This window comes from Triticum aestivum, chromosome 6A (genome assembly GCF_018294505.1).
Source record: "Triticum aestivum cultivar Chinese Spring chromosome 6A, IWGSC CS RefSeq v2.1, whole genome shotgun sequence".
NCBI lineage: Eukaryota > Viridiplantae > Streptophyta > Magnoliopsida > Poales > Poaceae > Triticum > Triticum aestivum.
The window spans coordinates 365,240,538-365,248,052 of record NC_057809.1 but is presented as its reverse complement, the minus strand read 5'-3'; the positions used below and the strand labels follow the sequence as shown (position 1 = coordinate 365,248,052).

Here is a 7,515-nt window from a genome sequence, read left to right as displayed (position 1 = left end):
GGGCCAGTGCTCCTCTGAGTGTTGGTCCAACCTGTCAGCTGCCGGTGACCACCAGGGGCAACTCTGGGCTGGCCTACCCGTACCTAGGACAATCTGAGTGTGCCCTGAGAAAGAGATATGTGCAGCTCCTATCAGGATTTGTCGGCACATTCGGGCGGTGTTGCTGGTTTAGTTTTACCCTGTCGAAATGTCTTGTAGAACCGGAATACCGAGTCTGATCGGAATGTCTCAGGAGGAGGTCTATTCCTTCGTTGACCGTGAGAGCTTGTGATGGGCTAAGTTGGGACACCCCTGCAGGGATTTGAACTTTCGAAAGCCGTGCCCGCGATTATGGGCAGATGGGAATTTGTTAATGTCCGGTTGTAGAAAACCTGAAGTTGACCTTAATTAAAATATATCAACCGCGTGTGTTACCGTGATGGTCTCTTTCCGGCGGAGTCCGGGAAGTGAACACGGTGTTGGAGTTATGCTTGACGTAGGTTGTTTTAGGATCACTTCTTGACCATACTTTTATCGACCGTGCTTTGCCTTCTCTTCTCGCTCTCATTTGCGTATGTTAGCCACCATATATGCTAGTCGCTTGCTGCAGCTCCACCTTTTACCTTTACCTTACCCATAAGCTTAAATAATCTTGATCGCGAGGGTGCGAGATTGCTGAGTCCCCGTGACTCATAGATTCTTCCAAACCCAGCTTGCAGGTGCCGATGAGTCCGTGCAGTTGACGCAACCAAGCTCAGGAGGAGCTCGATGAAGATCTTGTCCTTTGTGTTGCTTCGTTCTACTTGGTCAGTAGTGGAGCCCAGTTGGGGTCGATCGGGGACCTTGTCGCATTTGGGGTTCTTCTTTTATTTTGGCTCCGTAGTCGGGCCTTGATTGTATTTGGATGATGTAATGCTTTATCCATGTATTGTGTGAAGTGGCGATTGTAAGCCAACTATGTATCTCTTTTCCTTATGTATTACATGGGTTGTGTGAAGATTACCTCACTTGCGACATTGCTTTCAATGCGGTTATGCCTCTAAGTCGTGCTTCGACACGTGGGATATATAGCCGCATCGAGGGTGTTACACGCTGCCGGAGAAAGAGGAGGATGCGGAGCGCGTAACCCGATAGGCCATGATGTACTACATCCAGGACGGTGAGTTATACAGAAAGTGGCAGAATGATGTTTCCTTGCGTTGTATCTTCAGGGAACAGGGGAACGAGTTGCTAGCTGACATACACGATGGAGACAGCTGGCACCACTCGTCGCCACGAACCCTCATCGGCAAGGCATTCCGCAGCGGGTTCTACTGGCTTACGTCGCTCAACGACGCGACTGAGCTGGTGAAGTCCTGCGAGGCCTGACAATTCCACGCCAAGCAGATCCATCAGCCAGCTTAGGACCTTCAGACCATCCCGCTCTCGTGGCCATTTGCAGTCTGGGGCTTGATATTTTAGGCCCGTTCCCTCGAGCGCCTGGGGGCTACTGCTACCTCTACGTTGCCATCGACAAGTTCACCAAATGGGCGGAGATAAAAGCTGTCTGCACCATCCCGACCGGATCTGCGGTCAAGTTCATCAAGGGTCTCGTGAGCCGGTTCGGGGTCCCTAATCGCATCATCACCGACAACGGCTCGCAGTTCACTAGCAATCTCTTCAAGACATATTGTGCTAACCTTGGAACGCAGATCTGCTATACTTTGGTGGCACATCCTAGGAGCAATGGTCAGGACGAACGCGCCAACGCGAAGGTCCTGAGAGGCCTCAAGACCAGGACCTTCAGGAAGAAGCTCGAGGCTTGCGGCAGGGGCTGGCACGATGAGCTCCAGTCTGTGCTGTGATCCATCTGCACCACCGCCACCAAGCCAACAGGCGAGACCCCGTTCTTCCTCGTATACGGAGCAGAAGCGGTTCTCTCTCACGAGGTCAAGCATCGCTCCGCGCGGGTCCTGGCGTTTGATGAGGCGCAACAGGACGCCATGTGGGGGATGGACCTCGTGCTGGGGGAGGAACGCCGCCGCGAAGCCACGCTTCGGGCGGCAAGATACTAGCAGGCGCTGTGGCGGTATCATTGTCGCAGCGTCCGCTCCAGGACGCTCGAGGTGGGTGACATCGTCCTAAGGCAGGTGCTCTCCAGGGAAGGGTTGTATAAGCTTTCACCCATGTGGGAGGCCCGTTTAAGGTCGCCCACGTCGCCAAGCCTGGCGCCTGGAGACGCATGATGGGGTCCCCATCCAAAACGCCTGGAACATCCAGCACCTCCGGAATTTCTACCCATGAAGCAAGGCCCGACGCCTGTGAAGGTCTCCGCTCGTGACACTCTCACGTAATAATGAGTGGGGCTGTACATGCCTCGGAGTCTCAGAAGTGCCGCCCTCGGGCCTCGGGGGCTCCCTCCCGCGTCCTAGTGGCAGCACTTAGCTCCGCGCTGGTGAGAAGACTAGACTAGGTGCCGGACGCGGCTTTTCATTTGCTTTCTGTAGTTGGCTTGCCCCACTTTAATGAAAATTTGCTTTCTGGTGTAACTTGCCGGCTTGGTTCCATGCTTTTTGCCTCCGTTTCTGTCCTTGGTTCCTTGTTTCGACCCGTGCTCTCCCTCGCATGCCTTGCGAGGGGGCTGGACAGGTGCCCTCATGAGCGTTTTTCCTGTTCTTCGCGAGGCACCCTCGCTCGAGCTCGCAAGCTGGCGCAGCTCTCTCAATCTGTGCCCCTCGGATACCGCGATGTGAAGCGCTGGGTCGTGGCCGGCTGCGCCTGCGACCAGGGCTCGGAAGAATAAGAGTTTCCTAACGAATTTTTGCAGTTCCTAGACGCCTCCCGAGCCAAGGACGCCTCGCCAGGCACTGGAAAATGCGCGCCTCACGAGGCGGAAACTACTTCGAGCGGGCCAAGCTAAGTTATTTCTACGCGCCTACATAAAACGTCGATACTGCAACGCGACATAGGAACGATAAACATAGCATAGCAACTTGAAAATCATGGTTCGTTGCACGCCCTTGCGGGGCCCCATACTTGTCTTTCTTTTAATGCAGGAAGAAAAGAAAGAACGAAACAAAAGAGGTGCGTGCCCCCGCAGCAGTTCGCGAGGATGGGCCCATGGCGCTCTCCTGGGCTCAGCCAGACCCCTCCTCGCGCTTCACTGGAGCGCGATGACGAGACGACCCGCTGCCACCCTTGAAACAGGCGCGACGGCTGGTCGTAGCCGCCGCTGCTGGAGTTGTCGCCGGAAGAAGAGCCGCCGTAGCTGGACGAGCCATGGCCGGCGCCAAGGACAAGCCCGCCTTCACCCTCATCGCGGCCGTCGCCGAGGCTGAGCACCTCACCGCCGTCGTTGTCTTCAGGGCAGCACCCGACGCGGCGACCATATTCCCCGAACACCCTCACATAGAGGGTCGCGTTGCCATCGTACTGGAAGTGGAGGGTGCACCGCCGGCCCAGGCCGCGCGCACGGGCAAACGTATGCCAGCCGCGGGCCAGGGCTGCGTTGCCTGCGATGGAGACCTCGACCACGACCCATGAAGCCTTGATGTAGCAGCCGTCCGCCTGCAGCCAGAGACCGCCTGGACCCGTGGCTGGCAGCTCGCCGACAAAGAAGCGTGGAAGCTGAAGCCAGGTGCCAGCCGGGTTCTCTGACCACACGACGAACTCCGGCAGCACCTCCGCCGAGTGGAAGCACGGCCGAGGAGGCCGCGCGACCATGGCGCGCCTCCCTTCATCGACGGGGCTGCCACGACCTGGGCGACTCCCACCGCGCGAAGAGGCGCTGCCGCGGCTGCGAGAGGCCACAGCGGGGGCCGCGGTGTGCTTGCGGGGACGGCCGCGCCCCCTCTTAGGCGGTGGTGAGCCTGGCCCCTCCTGTCGGGCCTTCCCCTTTTCTGCGGTCGAGAACCTCTTTGCAGGAGCCATGAGTGTCGCTGCTAGCGATGAAGCAAGGGAGAAGAAGCGAGCGGAGCAGGAAGGGGTGAGCGACGGGGGCTCCGCCCCCTCCTCATTTATAGCGGGAGAAGGCCAACCGGCGATCCCCACGATCATAGGTAATGATGATTTTTCTCTGCATGCAGCAGGGACTCGTCAAGTCGGGCAGTTGCCGAGACAGCGTGGGGAAGCGGAGACGCCCACGTCCCATTAATCGCCACGCGTCAACTGAGACCACAGGCTGTTGGGGCCCGCGGCGCTCCGCACTTGCCCTTTGGCCAAGTCCGAGCGCGCCTTGGGCCCGGGGGCTACTGTCGGCGTCCTGGGAACGGGGTCCCCAGACTTGCCTGCCTGTGGCCCACGGCGTGGCTCCGCCAGCGGCCCCGTACGGCCCATCTTCACCAGCAAACACTCAAGATCCTCGCGAGGGGCCGAGCCTCGCGAGGCGGACGACGCAAGACCGCCTCGGGGGCGGCCTCACCATGCTGGCTCGCGAGGGGCGGAAAGATCAAGGCAAGGGGCACCTCGCGAGGTTCCTGTGACGCAAGCCATGACGACCGGGGCCAGGCGGGCGCCAGCGCACACAGTGTCCTTGTTTCCTCTTTGGTGCTAAAAAGGCAAGCGCAGGCGAGGAGTCCCGAGGCATCAGGCAAAGTTTTTCATATCAGTGCAACGAGACCAAGACCAGCAGGACGGCAGGACGGAGGTCACCGTGGAGCCCAGGACAGCGTCACCACCAGAGCCTTTGGCAGGCGAAGACCACCTTTAGTCAGGATAATTTGTACTAGTTGTCTCCCTTCAAATTTGGCCGTTGTGGCATCCCTTTCCACCAACATTTGGGAAGAGGACCAGGGCCTTTATAAATAGGGCCAGCCACCACAGTAGGAGGCAACGGATCCGAGGCCATTCAGATCATCCTCATCCACACAAACTCACCAAGCACAAGAGCACCTCTTCTCAGGAGGCTGTTCTTCCCTTGTAACTGTTCATCCTCAGTCCAAAAGGCAATCCATCATACCACACTGGAGTAGGGTATTATACCACATCGGTGGCCCGAACCAGTATAAATCTTGTCCCTTTGTTCTGCGAGTTCGATGCGCCGAGGCTTGAGATCGCGGTGAGGGAGAGTGCAAGGGGGAGGAGAGATCTTCGTGCACACCCCAGTGTTCGAACCTCAAGGGTTTTGCCGGAAACCGAAATTCGACATGTGCCACACATGAGAAGGGGTGTTGAAGTGTATATGTGGATTGGCTAGCCCTTTTCATAAGTTTGGATTTTTGGTTGTGTTGACTAGTGCATGAAGCTTAACACTTCGTTTGTTGTTCATGCTCAGTACATTGTCTTGCAAACGACAGACATTTAGTGGAGTTGGGTACTTGGGTAGTTGCATTGCTAGCTTTGTCATATGAGTATTGTATCAAGATAAAGCCTCAATCCCGGTGGATACTGGACACTCTCGGAGCCTCTCCGCCAGCTGTGTAGCTGCCAGGCAGGTCCCTATCGACAGTAATCCATTTGTTTTCACGTGTTGCTTTGCAGTCATACCAAACCCTGCACAGCACGCCCCCACCTTGGTGGTGGCCTTTCTTCCTCCTTACTCTCGAATACCTATGATTGTCACAGGTTCAACTTCCCTATTGGCTGTTGAGCACCGGGATCTGCAAAATTAGTCAGGATGATTACATTATTGTATTTATGTTATTTGCAATTTCGGACATGAGTTCAGCATTTAGAGACACAGAGATGTCATCTTCCTACTTGGTTGTTTGTTCAATTATATTGAATTAAAGTACCTTGGTCACATTGTATCATTACAGTTTGGCACCTTAATTTGGCGTTTGAAACCCAACCCTTTCTTCGTGGTGTAACAGCTTTTCCAAAACGTGGAAAATATTAAATGCTGATTGTAATATGCAGGGCATTCAGATGGTGGAGTGGAAGTCAAGCATCCACCTGCAAGTCCTTCATCGAAATCAGCTGAACCCTCACTTCCACTTGTGAAGATACCAGTGCAAGAATCAAGCAAGGACAACAGCGGCGTCATGTGGATATCATCACCTGACCGCCTTGAAGATCCTCGCAAACCATTTCAGTACTCAAACAGTTCTGGCTCTCCACGTGTTTCAGAGTCAGGATCTGACATTTATAGCAAGAGAGAGGTCATACAGAAGCTGAGGCAGCACCTGAAGAGCCGTGATGAGATGATCATGGAGATTCAAGCTCAGATTGCTGACCTTAAGAACTCTCTTGTCATCCAGGAGACACAGTCGTCCAATTTGCAGTCTCAGCTGGAGTCTGCTAACCGAGATTTATTTGAATCTGAGCGGGAGATCCAGCATCTGAGGAAGATCATCACGGACCATTGTGTTGGCGAAGCACTCTCTCACGATAAGTTGTTGCATGTTGGACACTGGCAGTCAGATGCCACCAATGGCCATGCGCAGCGTCAATGACCCTGAGCTGCATTTTATTGGTATTGGGAAGAAGAAAGAAGAGTTGGAGAGGATGGAGATGCTCAAGAGGGAGGTGGGTGAGCTGAAGGAAGTTATCGGAGGGAAAGACTTCTTGCTTCACAGCTACAAGGAGCAGAAGGTCGAACTCTGCTCTCAGATCAGGGAATTGCAGGAAAAACTCTCCTCGCATGTGCCGAGCATATTGTAGGATCTACTGGTAATGTTCGTTTGCCAAAGGAGCAGCAGCTGTAGCCCTGTTCCCATGCGGTCTTGCACCACTGCTTTGCAGGAAAATCTGTCGGTGCACAGGCCGAACATCCTAGGATATTTGCAGAATGTTAGGTTGATTGGTTTCTTTCTTTCTTTCTTCTTGGCCATATTGTTAGCTTGGTTTGCTTCAGTTCCCGCCCTCTGTTGCTTGGAATTACAAAGGGTTTCTTTGCTCAGTTGCTGGACCTAGGGTAGCTAAATTAATGGGAAGTTGATACTCCAGACTTACGGTGCTGTACAGTTTTCCTTTTCTTTTTTGGTTTGCAGGCACCTCTGTGTGATGTTTAGAGAAATATCCTTTCCTTTCTAATGTGTGGTTGGTGACATTTCTATGTACTCCTATAAAGTTGGGTCATCTATTTTGAAACGGAGGGAGTAACTTTTTTCAACTAAGAGTGGATTTTTATTGGCTTAAAATAGAGCATCAAAGGGATACAAACACAATTGACATACACCTGGACTAGGATGCACACAACCAATACCAACACATGCACAAGAACACACTAACAAATAGCAAAATTATGTAAGATTAAAGTTATGGGTAGGCGAGGAAAAAGAAAAAGAAAACAAAGCAAAATTATATAAGATCAAAGTTATTTGTAGGCGAGGAAAATTATACGACAATGATCATATGTGCAGCACTTATTTCTTGACACTACATGGACGACGAGGTTCTTCAACAACACGTAGCGGCGCTTAGCATCGATGTCACCCGATTCAACCACCCAAGGCCAGAATCTAGGCTCTCTTCGTGAAGAACCAAACCCATTATATTTGAGCAATGTTTTCAACAAGACAATGACTTAAAAATTGTCATTGTTAGGTATAACCAACTCGGGTCAGACTTAGGTTTTCACCCTGTCGAGACCCGGTGCTCGAGTAGCACTATGTGGAT

General features: G+C 53.4%; 1 pseudogene; it reads left to right on the top strand.

Annotated features, from left to right (window-relative positions):
• LOC123130628 (uncharacterized) overlaps positions 1-6,700 on the top strand; it is a 17,052-nt pseudogene extending 10,352 nt beyond the window's left edge.
• The last annotated feature ends 815 nt before the right edge of the window (positions 6,701-7,515 follow it).